This window comes from Mastomys coucha, unplaced genomic scaffold (genome assembly GCF_008632895.1).
Source record: "Mastomys coucha isolate ucsf_1 unplaced genomic scaffold, UCSF_Mcou_1 pScaffold6, whole genome shotgun sequence".
In the NCBI taxonomy this organism is placed as follows: Eukaryota; Metazoa; Chordata; class Mammalia; order Rodentia; family Muridae; genus Mastomys; species Mastomys coucha.
Genome location: NW_022196912.1, coordinates 15,275,074 through 15,290,573, shown reverse-complemented (window position 1 = coordinate 15,290,573; position 15,500 = coordinate 15,275,074). Strand labels below are relative to the sequence as shown.

General features: G+C 39.5%; 1 long non-coding RNA gene across 1 annotated transcript in view; it reads left to right on the top strand.

Annotated features, from left to right (window-relative positions):
* The window catches only part of LOC116080182, an 11,939-nt gene extending 4,388 nt beyond the window's left edge, over nt 1-7,551 (top strand). Inside the window, exons 2-3 of the long non-coding RNA XR_004114348.1 lie at nt 6,625-6,718; nt 6,831-7,551. This is a non-coding gene — a long non-coding RNA (uncharacterized LOC116080182). The remainder of the gene's footprint in view (nt 1-6,624; nt 6,719-6,830) is intronic.
* The last annotated feature ends 7,949 nt before the right edge of the window (nt 7,552-15,500 follow it).

The window sequence follows — 15,500 nt, the reverse complement described above, 5'->3', positions numbered from 1 at the left end:
CAGGGAAAACAGGAAGCTCTCACTCATGCCCTGTGCTTAGGCTGGATGCCTCACTGATTGACCCTGTAGAGCTGGCGAGGGACTGCTGCTCATTGGAGCCCCTAGCATAGCCTCACTGGCTCTGCCTGGATGCTGCCACTCTGGACCATGCATATTCCATCTGGGTTAATGATATTTCAGTCATTAACTTTTGTGAATGCCATCCCTGGGAATAATGACTTAAATGGACCTTAGCTCTAATTTATTCAGAGACAGACAAAAACGTTTTAAAATTTGGTGGTAAATAAAAGTAAAAATAACTTGATGGGAGTTTAAAATTAAGGAAAGCCTTTTATTTCAATTTTTAAAGTGTAGGTGCGGTTTGAATGCATTTGCTGTCAAACAGGAGGGCGCAATGTCCTTTTGTGGGTTTGGGACCAGGCACACTGGTACTAGGTCAATATTAAAAGAGAAGTAAAATATTCCAGCTGGCAGTTATTACATTCCGTGTGTCCTTTCTCACAAATGTCCTCTAGACTCAAGTTAGGGCCCCTGGGATGCGAACCCTAGATCATGGATGCTTTCTTAGTTTGGACTTTGTCCTGGCCATATGGCAGGAGAGGGTATAGCTGTTTCTTCCTCATGGGGACAGTGGCACTTTGGCACACATGTACATATCATTGCCAGAGGCAAGTGACTCAGGAGAGGTCTGAGCCAGTTTTGACTTCTGCCTCTTTTTTTCCACCTTCTATGCGTTAGTGGCCAACTGACCTAGTTTCTGAGAAAACAACGATCTATTCATTTACTTTAATAGTGTTTTTTTTTTAAACCAGTAAAATTCCATCTAAGATCTGTATGTTTCTCAGATCATATAATTGATATAAAGATTACACATGTAAAAATGAATGAGAGAAATGTGTAAGGCTGATAGAGTACTTCTGTTTTATGGATATCTTAAAAATTTAATTCAGTGACCTGAATTAAGAAGTTAATATTGTTGAATTTCCCCTATCTTCATTGCATCACAGAATAGTGAATTAGTCAAATCCTTGATAACTATCAATGCAGATGAGAGATTAGGTGGACCACAAAGCTGCTGAGAGTGGGTCTGTAAGGCCTGGCTGATCTTAACAATAAAGCTTAGGAAACTGTTACCCAGCCTTCAAGCGTAGATGCTAGACTCCTGGGAGAAGAGGGATCAGACATTGGCTTCCTCCTTGCAGAATCTACAGTCAAATGGGGAACACCAAGTGCATCTTCTTCCACTGAGACCTGACCAGCTAGAGGAAGGGGATCCGATAGAGGGCAAGAGAGTCAGCAACACCTGTGCTCCAACTGTTAGGAGACCTACATGAAGACCAAGTTATACATTTGCTACAAATATGTAAATCCACTCCCTGGCTGGTGGCCCAGGCTCTATGAGCCCCTGTGCTCCCAGGACATTTGACTCTATAGATCTTCTTGGGGTGTCTTGACTGCTTGCTCTAGTCTACCCCCCATTATTCCACAAGACTTCCTGAGCTCTGCCTGATGTTTGGCTGTGGTCTCTGCATCTGTTTCCATCTGCTGTTTGATAGAGCCTCTCAGGAGACAGTTATGCTAGGTTCTTGTCTGAAAGAATAACAAGAGTATCATTGGCTCTTTCACATGGGATGGGTCTTGAGATGGGGCAGTCATTGGTTGGTTGTTCCCTCAATCTCTGCTCCATCTTTATCACTGTGCATCTTGTAGGCAGGATAATTTTGAGGTTGATGGTTTTGTAGATGGGTTAATGTCCCCGTCCCTTCACTGGAAGTTAGACCTAGCTATAGGAGGTGGCCAATTCAGGCTCCATATACCCTACTACTAGGAGTCTCAGCTAAGGTTACCCCATAGACTCCTGTCCGATCTTCCATATCCCAGGTCTCAGCCTACTTCCAGAAATGCTGCTTATCAATTTTTATTGTCTCTCCCTCTCCCTCCTACTCCTCTACCACCCAGTTCCCTCCCTCCATCTACCTCCAATGTCTATTTTGTTTCCCCTTCTGAGTAAGATTCAAGCCACTTCCCTTGGGCCCCCCTTATTACTTAGTTTCTTTGGATCTGTGGACTGTAGTGTGGTTATTCTATACTTTAGAGCTAATGTCCAGTTATAAGTGAATGCCTGCCATGTGTGTCTTTCTGTGTCTGGGTTACCTCACTTAGGATCATCTTTTCTAGTTCTATTCATTTGCCTGTGAATTTCATGATGCCTTTGTTTTTCTAACCCTAACTCTTTCTTCACTGTTTAGAATAAACTTTCAGTAATTTTGAAAGATGGCCACTAGGAGATGCACACGTTTCAGGAACCTTGGAATAATCTATGCTTGGTTATTTTATTTTGTTGTTGTTGTTGTTGCTGTTCCATAGTTGCTTGAGCTTTTCCAATTTCTTTTGTTCTAAATCCATTGAGAACTGAAAGCAAAACGTCTTCCCCAAAGCTCCCCAAAGTGATAGATAGGTACATTTATCTAGTGATAGAAACTGAAGGAAAGGTTAAGCCAGATTCCCATGATAAGAGCTTTCAGGGGAGGTCAGTACTGTTACCAAGTAAGCCAAGGTGGTGATGGAAGGGTTAAGGTCAGTACTGTTACCAAGTAAGTTAAGGTGGTGATGGATTGTGGTTCAGATGGCTGCTTTTATTGTGTTCTGCTTAGCACCAAACACTACGGTGGTTTCTCTTTCATTTCAATTTACTGACACAAATGTGCTGTTACCCTTACTTTGAGGAGGCTGAAGCATAGAGAGGTTAAGAAGTGGATCCAAGCTTGTCTACCTAGTATGTTGATGAGCTGTCATCTAGGGCTCTTCATCAGTTAAGTATACTGCTTTCTTGTTATTACCTCAACTAGCCAGATGAGAATCTATGAAACAGAAGTCAGACAACCTCAAGGACTTATCCTGAGTCTTAGCTGGCCAGTAGAGAAGTGTAGATCACACACTTCTTCTCTTTCTTCACCATGAAGGTATAGCACCTGCAAACTGCCAAGAGAAAGAAGAGGGCTGGATTGAATCTGGTGATCTCAACACAGAAGAAATAGAAGGCTGATGGTAGCAGGCATATTGCCTCCACTGGGCCCTTGGAGGCAGTACCTACTCTCAACACACTTTAGTCATTAGGCCCACTGGAGGTTGCCTGACTTGTGGGAACTTTAACAAAAACATTGCCTTATTCTGGCTTTGGAGCTGTCTGGCAGTTGGACTCTCTTCTGGGGTAGTTGTGTTTGACTCCTTCTAGCCACCCTACACCATTTTGTCCTAATTGAAAGTTAGTTGTTTTTTCAATCTTATTCCTATGCTTCTATGTTTTTTATTCTCCACTTCCTTACCAGGTTTCTATATATTTTCTGTTTTTATAACTGAGAGAGGTTCACAGTTGCCTCTCAGATGGCCATTGTACTTGCACATACCCCACTCCATCTTTCTCATCATTGGCAGCTATGTTTAAGATTTTTGAGTGCAGCAGAGCAGTGGAGCCCCTTCCTATTTTGCTATAGGTTAAGACCCTGTCCTCAGGAGTGCTGAATAACAGGTAGGGGTAGTATATTCATCTGGAGAGGGCAAGGGGCAAGACAAGTCATGTAAAACCCTTAGGAATTATGGATGGATCGATGATCTCCTATAAACAGGAGAAAGTTCTTGGTGGGGTGGGAGTGGGGATATGAGGGAGGGGTAAGGAGATTCTCCCATCACCAGAAAATAGACTATAAACAATGAATAAGTAAATCAGGTTCTAAGCTAACGCTCCCTCCCTTTTCTACCTCTTCTTTTCATTCTTCTCTCATTTCCCTCTTTCTTTATGCCCACCTATAGGTTTGTGTAGCCACTTGTTTTGGTAAAGGTATACTGGGTTTCAAGGTGACTGTAAAGATAGAGTCAATATAGAGTTCTTTCAGTTGGCAAGTAAGTCCTCTGGGTAACCATTCTCCTTTATCAATCAGAATTGGATAAGAAGAACCTTGAGAAGTTTTATTAATTCTAATATTTTATTGGAGGGGATGGGAATATCAAATAATGTTTTGAGTAAGGAAAAGACTGAAGTCATTAAAGGCACAATGTGGAGGAGAGTGTTGGGTGGGTTTTTAGCCTCGTGGGTTGTCATGGATACAATAAGTGAGGCTCTTGTCAGGCTACCTGGGTGGTGTGACCTTGATAAGGTCTTTAAACTTCATGTACATAGAATACACTCCAGACTTGTATGGCAATAATTGTACAAAGCCAACCATTTATGACCTGATGGGGCTTGCTTATGTGCCTTAAACACTTTTAAGACAAATAAATTGACCCAGGAGTCTATATTTAGTGACTCTTTTTTCATCTCTATGTACACAACTGAATTGAGCTGGTTGCTTGCTCTTGGTACAAATATAATGGTCTAATTGTCCCATATGCCAGGGGGTGGGTATGGAACACACCCCGGCCCTTGTGGGAACCCATTGAAGGGAGGTGGCTATTTGGATGTGTAGTCTGTAGTGGAGACAAGTTAACAACCTTGCCTTGGGCATTCCAGAGTTTATTTAATGATAAAATTGGCCTGGAGTTCTCCATTGGGGCTTGTAAGTTCTGTGCAGTGTGGGATGGGGTGAGAATGCAGTTAAACATACATCCTAGAGGCATTTTTAACTTGGGAGGAAATAGTAAATCCCCTCTGTGATTTGAAAATTGTGCCAGAGATTCTTTTTTTCTAACCAAGTTCCTATGAATCAGAAAAATAAAATGATAGTTTGATATAGGAGCACAGTTGCCAAAGCATCTGATGGACGGCTGAAAAGTTCATTTGCACGGTCATGTAAATAAGCAAAGTGTAGTCCTCTAATTGGGCTATGTTCATATCTATTTTACTAAAACTAGTCAAACTGAGTCATATTGCTATAGAACAAATGTGTCATTGACCTGAAACTCATAATCAACAAATTGGATATGAAAGTTTTAAATAAAACAACACATAGTTCCTGAACATTAGGTTTCTAACATTATGGTCTTGGCAGGCCTTGAGTTCCAAGTTTTGTTGGTGTTGGTGATCAATCCAAGTAAAGCAACAATACAGGTATAGGCTATTGCTAGGAGGACAACTCTGGGCTGAGACTCCAGGAATATCAATCACATGTGTAACAGGGAAATAGAAAGTCAACTTCTGATGAGGATGATTCCATTATCTCTTTATACCAATAGCCCTTTCTTTGCCCACTTAGAGCCTTTTGCAGATGTTCTATCATTGGCTAGTGGGCTAATTGATTAATGAGGGTATTGTAAGAAGAGGGGCTGTGGGAGCCATAGGGTCTTAGTTTCTATTCCCTTTGGCCAAGAGTAACAGTGAATATGGAGTCAGGTTGAACAGTTCTCAGGCCAGGATGAGAAAAACAGTGTGACTTGCCCTCCTTATGAATTCTTCCTGTGGTTAAATTTGTTGAGGATCATATATTGGTCGGCTACTCTAAGAAAGACAGTGTAGATTCAGCCAGGCAAGCAGTGTGTTAAATGTACACATGGAGACTGTATTGTTTTAGAATGTGGAGATGGCCTTGAGAACATATTGTACAGTGAAGCTAGTGAGGAGACTCAGCACAGGCTTAATAACTTGGATAGAATATGAGCAAATATTAGAAGGAAGGGCCATCAAATGAAAAGGATGCTAAGTGAGGAAGTAGGGCTATCCATGGAAAGAATGGACCAAAATAGGCATAAAGGAATGTTCAACAAAACAGCTGTAATATAAACAATGTGTTAATATTGGCACACCAGTTACAACAGATGCCCTGCAAGAAGTTAACAATGAGGAAACTGGAGAGGAGGGTTTCAGAGGACGTGTGGAGAATCTCTTTGCTTCTTACTCATGTTCCCTGTAACCTCCCAACCCCCCAAACAAATAAAGAATATTTCTCTTAAAAAAGTGAGGAAAAATGTTGTGGTTAATCTGGGCATAAGCCTTGATGCTAGAATTACAAGGTCAGCACATGGCAAAGTTTAAGGCAGAATATAAGGAGGGAATTGTCAAAATCCACTGAAGAAGCACCTGCCCCTAAAGTCAGGAGAGAAGATGTATAAGAATTTCCTTGGGTTAATGGAGGCACAAGGTTAACAGATATCCTTAGTAGAGTATAGCCATGGCATGAAAGATGGAGATACTCTGAGGTTAGATGGGAGCTAGACCTGGGGCAAAGACTGAATGGTAGATTCAGGAAGGCTTGATTAACAACAAGAAGGCAACTAATAGCTCCAGCAGTCACTGTGCCTCACTGAGCTCTTAGCATAGTCACTGTGCTAAGTAAACTCTTCATAGATGTTATTCTATTTGCTCTTGATAACAAGCCACAATTGTAGGCTCTGTTTTTATTTACAGTTCTGGGATAAAGAAACTGAGATTCAGGGAGATCAAGTGACTTGGTCTGGGACACTAAGTGCACAGTATTAGGGCCAGGATTTGGAAACCAATGTGATTCTATTGCTACTGGCTGACTTTTGACCACTGTGCACAATTCTCCAAGACTCAGTTGCTCAATAATTTCTTGTAACTTTCAAACTTTGTAACTTTAAAATTCTTACTTAAGCACCACAAAATTGCGTTTTTAATATTTTGTCTTTATGATTGATGTCCATCACATTCATATCTCTTTTTTTCACCAAAAGGACTTGGGTTGTCTTGGAATATTTGTTTGCCATATGATGCTGAAAACCAGAAGTTGAACTATGCTATCAGAGAACTTGAGTAAGAAAATGGCAGGTTAATAGTTTCCTTCTTTCTCTGTTAAAACAAAAGAATTTACTACTAATAACTTATTCATAAAGACTATTTGTAAACTAAATGTACACTATTATCATTTTGTCTCAAAAAGGAAACAGGAGTCCCCCTGAGAGCTGTCTGAAGTGGAATGACGAGCAACAGGCTTTCTGAGCAGAGTCCTGTGCTCTGGATCAGATCCTGGAGAAGGAAGGGTAAAGCCAGTACAGTACTTGTTTTGAAGGAGATCATGGCTATGCAAACAGATAGCTGTCCCATGTGTGAGGAACAAACCGTAAACTCTGCTCAGGGCACACATCCCATGCAGATTTCTCCAGAGAACTCAACAGGCCTGGGGCAACACTTCCTTTAGAAACACTGTAATATGAAATCTCAGCAGTTGAATCTTCACCTAAGCCAATATCCTGTCAGTGTCTATACACTGTGTGAAGATTGTTCAATGAGGAAATCAAAGCTGCATGTGAGAACAAACTCACATATTCTCCTAGAACCACACAAAGCTCACAGCACATTCTTGGCTGCCTCTGGTCTTGGAAAGACATGGACAAGGAAGGTGCTCAATCATTGATGGATTCAACTTCAAGTACTCTGGCTCTGGAGTCTTTGCTTTGTGCCAGACATGATGATGACAGGCTGGGCCCTTGGGGTGCAAAGAAGACTTGGCCTACTCAGTATAGAATTCCCAAACTGCTTGAAATTGGTTTACCCATCATGCCTTCCAGAGAAGTTCAAATGTACTCCCATAAATTTTTGGTGTCCTAAAGATGGTGTAATAAGAATAAATGCAATCTTCCTTCTATGGCTTACAACTCTCATCTTCTGGGAAGCTGAAGTATGTGTCATCTATCAATGTTCACTTAGTGATAGTCATATGGCCGTAAAAACAGGATACTAATAGTGTGCACCGAACATGTAAATTGTGATTAGTTTCTTTCCCAATTTTCATCAATAACTCACAAACATGGTCCCAACTGAGATAATTCATTGGTTTGTTTGTAAGTATTAGGTGATTACTATGTGCTTAGGCACAAATCTAGGTACTAGAGACACAACAATGAGGAAACATTTAAATCACGTAGAATTAGTGTGTGTGGATGTGTGTGTGAGAGAGACAGAAATACACAGTGAAACAGACAGACAAAGATAGAGAGATAGAGACATGGGGGCAGAGAGAAAGAATAGGCAAATAACCGCAGTAACTTGCTATTCTTCATAGGGGATACATGCTAAGATATCCACAAGATACCTAAAATCATGATAGTATATAACCTTACATTACATATGCTGTGTTTTTCCTATTCAAACATACCTGTGATAAAAGTTTAATTTATAAATTAATCACAAGAGAGTAACAATAGTAATACTGAAATAAAACAACCCTAACAATAGAGTATAATAAAAGTTAAATGAATATAGTTTCTTCTTGCTTTCCTTCCCGTCATTTTACCCCTTCTTTAATTGTACTGTATTTGTCTATCTTTGAGTTGTCACTTTTCTTTAGAACATCTGGGTTGCCATCACCACTACTGTTGTATGTTGGGAGCATTATTGAGTGGAGTTAGGAGTTCTTGCCTACAGCATTGCAGTACTGGGACAACTTGATTTGGTGGCTGAGATGAATGCTTGGAGATGAATGGATAGGTAGTGAGGATATGGAAGGATGGACACAGTAGACAGAGGGATAATTCATGTCCCAGATGTGACAGAGAGGTTGATACTACTCAAGCCAGTATACAATTTAAAATTATGATTATTTGCTCCTGGGATTGTTCATTTAATATTTTTGTCTGTGGTTTCCTCAGATAACAGAAATAATGGAAAACAAAACTGTAGATAAGAGGTCACTATTGCAAATAAATAATAAATAAAATATGTATATATAGTATGTTAAGTGGTTATACATGCTGGAGAAAAGAACAAGAGGTAAAGGGTATTTCTAGGGGGCTAGGTAGAAGCTTCAATTTTCTTTCTAAAAATTATTTAGTTTTCAGTGTGTGTGTGTGTGTGTTTGTATGTGATTAGTATGTGTGAGTGCAGAGCTTCACATACCATGATGTGTATGTGGAGATCAAAGGACCACTGTTGGGAGCTGGTTCTCTCATTACACCTTGCTAGGGCAGGGTCTCTCTTGCATCTATTCAAGTGTGTGCCATGTGAACTGAACTGTGAGTTTCCAGTTGATTTCCTTGTCTCTGTTTTGAATCTTGCCATATGAGTTTTGGAATTATAGTTGCACCATCACATCCAGTTTTGTAGGGGTGGTTAGGGTTGCTAAGGTCCTGTTTCTCAGTTGGTTCTTGATCTATCAGTAAAGATGTTGTAGGCCAATTGCTGGGTGAATGGATAGGAGGGACTTCCAGGTCTGAGTTTACCATGCTTGGGAGGGAGAAAAGTCAAGCAGCCTTGTGAGACCTCAGGTAGAGCAACCACAGGCCACTTCTATAGGCAGGAGGTTGGGGATGTTGAGCTGGGACTAAAGGTAACTGAGCAACTAAAGTTGAGGAAAGATTTAGGGTGCTGAGCTAAGAATATTGGGGAGAGCACAATAACTGTGGGAGATTTATAATGCTCAACAGTTGAGCCAATAAGGTGAATTGAAATTGAACAACATGTGTGTCTGTTTTTTATTTGTGGATTCAAGGGAATCTCGGTGGGGGATGGTAGTAAGGTCCATTTTGGGACCTTAGATAAAGTAAAAGCTACAGGCAATACAGTTTTCTCAGGGAGTTTTGGGGATTAAACTCAGGTTGTCAGGTTTGCAAGGCAACACTTTTATCAACTGTGTCATCTCACTGGCTTAGAATTTTTGATAATGGCTAACGTAGATGTCTGAGTGAGGACGTGGCTGTCTGGGGGAAGACTGTTTAAGGCAGCAGGAAGAGTAAAGTGCAAAGTTCCTGAAGCCAAGCATGCTTCTTATGTTTATGAAGCATCTTGGAGGATACTGTGTAGGAATACAGTGAAGGACGAAACGATGGGGAGAAAGGAGGTGAAGCAGTGATCCAGAGTGACACTGGCCTGGGATCTTCCTCTGAAAGAGGTGGAAGATGGATCAGGTGAGAAAATCATACAACCACAATGTCTGGGCATGAGAGAGACGTGACCTAAGCCTTGAGAGGACTATTCCAGCTGCTTTGTTGAGAAAAGGCTCAAGGGTGATGAGGGCAGAAATTACAAGACAATGAGGTTTCTGAGGTTGAGATAGAGGCTGAAAATCAGAATAAGTCTAAGATTTACTTTGTCTGAGGTCAGCAAGCCCTTATACCTCAAAGGAACAAGTGTATGAGGTCCATTAGATATCCAAATGGAGTTGGCTCTTTTGTGCAAGTCTGGAGTTCAAAGGGTGGGTCTGAGCTAAAGATAAATCATGCTTTGATGAGATAAAAATTAGTTACTGACATAAACTTAGTGTCAGCAAGCTGGTGAATGCAAACAGAGAAAGTGCTATAGCATTGTTCAGAGGCCCTACCTTTACTCCAAATGTGGAAGACTATGGGAGGGGACATGCAAATAATTTTACTATCTATCTGAAAAAGTGGATAGTTAAGTTCAGAATGCAAGAACCTGATAGGACATTAGACACCATTTCAAGGAGAACCATGTTATTTGGGGGAGGAAACTGAAGCCAAGAGAAATTTCTACTAATGAATTTTTTGGGTGACTCCAAAGCACAGAGGTGGCAAGTGTGTGTGTGTGTGTGTGTGTGTGTGTGTGTGTGTGTGTGTGCGCGTGTGCATGTGCGTGCGTGTGTGTGTATTTCTATCTGATTCATAGAAAGGATGGAGGTGCTACTCATGTTAACTGAGATCTCCCATTTATTAAAGGACTGTATGTTCTCAGCTGGAAACCCTCCAGAGCCAAAATGTCTGAAAGTAGTAACCAGGCATGGAGCTGAGAAGGAACTTAAGTTTTACAATTTATTTTTACCCCCTCTCTGTTCCTTTGAGGTGTTGGTATTGTTAGGGCCTATGGAAAGTTCCTTTTTAGAAATTAGAATTTTGTATCTCATATGTTGAAATTAGAGTCTTGTATCTCATATGGTGGATGGCTGCATTTCCTATGCTAGTTCTCACAAGCATGTTTACACCAGAGGCTATGCACATTCTAAAACAGAATAAAAGGCTTTTCAGTGGAGCAGGGCAGTGGTAGATTTGTACAAAGCAACCAGACCATTGAATTTCCTGATATTAAACATGTAAACTCATAACTCACTTTCTCTTTTTTATTGAATCTGTGACTCCAACCTGTAGGACAGTATCATTCACATTTAGAATAAATCTTCACACTTCAATTAGTCTAATCTAGAAATGCCTTCATATATGCCCTCAAGGTTTTGTCTTCTGGGTGATTCTATATCTTGTTAAATTGAGGATCCATATTAACCATTATGGAAGTGGAGACAATCTTTTCTTCCTCCTCAGGTCAGCACTAGAACTGGAGAGATACACTCAGGGGCCCATGCAACAGATCTAAAGGCTATAATGTGGCATTGAGTTAAAAGAAAGAATGTTGGACTCATTAAGGGGCTGTCCTTCAAGCTCGATGCTGTAAGGATAATGTTTATATGCACTGTATAAATTTGTGTCTCTGTCCTTCCTTGTCTGTCTAAGGCACCTTCTGATTGGTCAGTATAAAAAGCTGATGGCCAATAAGCTGAGGCAGGATTAGAAGGTGAGACATCTGGCAGAGGAACTCCGGGACTCTGAGTCCATATGGACTCTGAGAAAGTCAGTGGTATGAAATTGAGGAGAGGCAACCAGCCATGCAGCAGACATAGAAGAGGACAAAAGGGACAACTGACTTATGAACTAGTCAGGAACAGGCCTAGCTAAAGGTCTAGGTGTTTTATTAATAAACAATAAGCTTCCAAGTCGTTACTGGGGAACTGGGGCACACCTGGAAAAGCCCTCTTTATAGCAAGTCTTCATTTATATGCTATGTATATTCTTTGAGTTAACTGATAATACCCTGTTGGGAAATTTGTGCTATATGGTATAGATAGCTCTTGCTACTTTCAAATACAATATAACAACCCCACTAATATTACTCTTGTCCCGTTGATAAAATGTATCAGTTAACCCATATGATTGCTTGAGGGTCATAGACAACCCATAGCTTTGTTTATACCCATCTCTTATAGTAAACTACAAGTGGTCAGGTAAGTGTCCAAACAATATCAAAGCACACAGATTAGGTGAGTCAGTATTAAAACTGAAGACAAGGAGAGCTGACTGTGGGCTAGAACAATCTGAGAGCCCAAGAAAGCTGTGAGTCTGAACCAGGGCCTCCAAAAATGAGTAGAAGTTTTTGACCAAAAGTAAAAATAACCTGCAAGTCATTCATAAAATAGTATTTATATCCTAGCCATCAATTCATCTTGAAAAATGCAAATTAGCAAGAGAATGAATGAGGAAATTCAGTGTCAACTAATCAACTATCCATTTAGATGAATCTTTCAATAGGAAATATTTGGGTTATACATTTAACAGACTGTAAAAGTGTGAGCTCTGATGGTTTCAGGAGAACTTTGCCTGATTTATGGTTTTGTGCAACTTTAATTCAAGAATAAAATGAGCTTTTGATCTTTCTTTGTTCCTTGTCTCTTTAGAATTTCTAGCTCAGAGGATTTTCGTGAGAAATTTATTTGCCTAGTTTTATCAAGCAATTGTAAAACAAAAATATTTGACTAGTGAAAGGTTCCTGAACCCAGTAAACCCATCAAGCTGGTGGGATCATGGTGTTGACACGGTAGGGAAATATGCACAGATGGCCCTAACACAAAGTGAATTTTGTCCTCTTGAGAGCTCATGGCTGTTTTTTTCTCCCCAAATTTATTGAGGTTTCAAATATTCTGTTAAAATTTATTTAAATCTCCCTCATTTGTTTTCCTAAGTGTGCATGCTCATGTGTTTGTCTTTGTAGTTATTGTCAGTGCTAAAATTCACAGCATCTCCCTTTGCCAGCATCGCTGGAGGTCTCAGTTCGGTGTCTCTGAAGTCACTGCAGAGCCAAGTGTATGTTAGCAACATTGCTGTACTAAACGCTGCAGTGGAGAGTCAGGGGTTGGCAGAATAGACAGCGAGTTAGATTGCCATTTGAATAAAAAGTTGTACATAGCTTGAAACTACAATGATAGTGTGAGATATATCCGGAACACATTAGCACATGAAGGCTCCTGTGGGCTTGGCTAGTATTGTATACTACACTCTTCACGTTTCTTATACTCTAATTATATGTAAATAAAGTTGATTAATAAAGAACTCTCTAGAGCAAGAACAAGAAGACATTGGCAGAATATAGATATAGTTCATTTAATTTATGAAGAATAAATGGATCTGCATGATAACCCTAAATACTCCAACTACATTTTCACTATTGGCATGGTGGAGTGTTGTGTTGAAACAGTTTATTACTCTCATGAGTTACCATCGCTGCCAACAGGATAGTAGAAACACAAGCATTAGTTTTATAATGCTAGTGTTTCCACAAAAGAAAATAGATTGATGACTATAACCCACTAAGTTTTCATATATTTGGATATATAAATATTAAAGACCCTGAGATGCATCATTTTAGAGAAGCATTTCCAAACACCACAATAACCCTTCCCCCTTGTTATAAAAGCATAACAGTAACTTCTTTAATGTTTAGATATAAAACATAAGGGTTTTGAAACTGAGTTGCAACAGCTTTAAAAAAAAAACACCAGAATGCTCAGTTAAATGTAGTATATAGTTTCATAACTACTTGGGCCCTATTCAAATATATGTCATTTAAAAGTTCATTTGTTGAGAGAGTATATTATATGTTTTATAGTTAGTCTAAAGTAAATTAAACATTTTATGTTACTTGTTAAATAGATGGATGCTTTCATGATAGATTATAAATACTAGAGATTACAAAAAATAATCTAAAGTGTACAATTTTTGTAATATACTGATACAATATTTAATTTATATGTGTAATAAAAGGTTTGGCTAGACTTTACCCCTGGTTACTGCGAGGCAACCTCTAAATCCTAGGAATTTCTCAAGTGGTGGACATGTCTGTTGTTACTCATAGTAGACTCCTCTGGCCAAAGGCTGCAGTGAATGCTAATGAGGTAACTTAGGATGGAGGCTCACCACACCAAACAGACCAAGCACATGATTAGAGAGCTGGGCTTTGAGCCACCTGATATTAGCCCAACCCCTATCTCACTCCAATACTTGGGAGTGAGAGGACTAGATGTCACAGCACTTGGACAATAATTCAGTCAATCAAGCCTATGTAATGAAACCTTAATAAAACCCTAGACACTGAAGTGAGGCTGAGGTTCTCTGGTTGGCAACATGCTTCAAGTGACAAGAGGCGAATGCATCCCTGAGGATGACAGAAGCCTCACTCTGGGAACCTTCCCAGGCTTAATCCAACGTCATTAAAAAGTTCATTTGTTGAGAGAGTATATTTTATGTTTTATAGTTAATTTAGACTTAGTCCAGTGTGTCTCTTCTTTTGGCTGGCTTTAATTTGTCTACTTTGTATAATTTAGAGTTTTGTTATACAAAACCCTAAATATTGTAATTCCTAAGTTCTGCGAGTCATTCAGAGAATATGGAATTGCTTTGAAAACTGAAAATATGATCACTAAACCCAAATTTTAATGGAAGCAATAAGTGAAAGAATGAATTGAACTTAAAACTGAAGTAGCTGTTCTGAGATGACAAGGAGGTTAGATAAGAAGAATTTTCTTTTTATCCTATTTATTTTTAGACTGACTGCACCTTTTAAAACTAAAGTATGGATTGAACAAAAAAAGAGAAAACTTGACAACTACTTCAGACATGGAAATTCTACTTGTGTTAATTGTTTTAAAATTTCTTGGGGCCAGAGAGATGGCTCAGTGTTTAAGAGCATTTGCAGGGGACTTGAGATCAATTCCCAACACCCTCACAGTGACTCACAAGCTGTTCTCACTGCCACGAGAGCCAGAGACACTTGTGGTGCACACACATACATGCGTGCAGAATGTTCACACATAGGAAATAAAACAAATCTTTATAAGACTTTTTTTTTTGGTAATTTTACTTTTTGGTAATTATCAAAAAAAAACCTAGGTGAGGACAAAATATATATCTTATAACATTAATACATATTTATATCAGCAACACAATAGAAATCACTCAACTATTAAACATGAGGGTTAATAAATTACCAAACGCCCACACGATGACATGTCATTCTGCTACTTAAAGTCATGCTGGAGTTCTTCTCTAAAAATCGAGAAAACACTTAAGGTACAGGAAGTGATGAAGATAGAATTAAAACTATACTTAGGGCAACAGACATAGTGACACATAACTGCCATCTCACACATAATCTTTCACCACAGATAAACACAGGACTCTGAAGCTATTCATGTGCTTTCCAGCCAAAATATATTAGGAAACCTTAAATCTTTCTTGATTAAAGAAATATACCTGTGGTATCCTATAAAGTGTGAGTGTCACAGCATTTTTGCAAAAGCATTTTATCTTTGAATAGTCTACATGAGGTGAATTAATTGGTGCTTTCTTCCATTTTTGTCTTCCAGAATAAAAGAAGATTCTTTTGTCCTTTTCTATTAGATTTTTTCTTTATTTACATGTCATATGATATCTCCTTTCCCAGTTTCCCCTCCAAAAAGAAAAAGAAAAAAACAAATTAAAATAAAAAGAACAAGCCGGGCGTTGTGGCGCACGCCTTTAATCCCAGCACTTGGGAGGCAGAGGCAGGTGGATTTCTG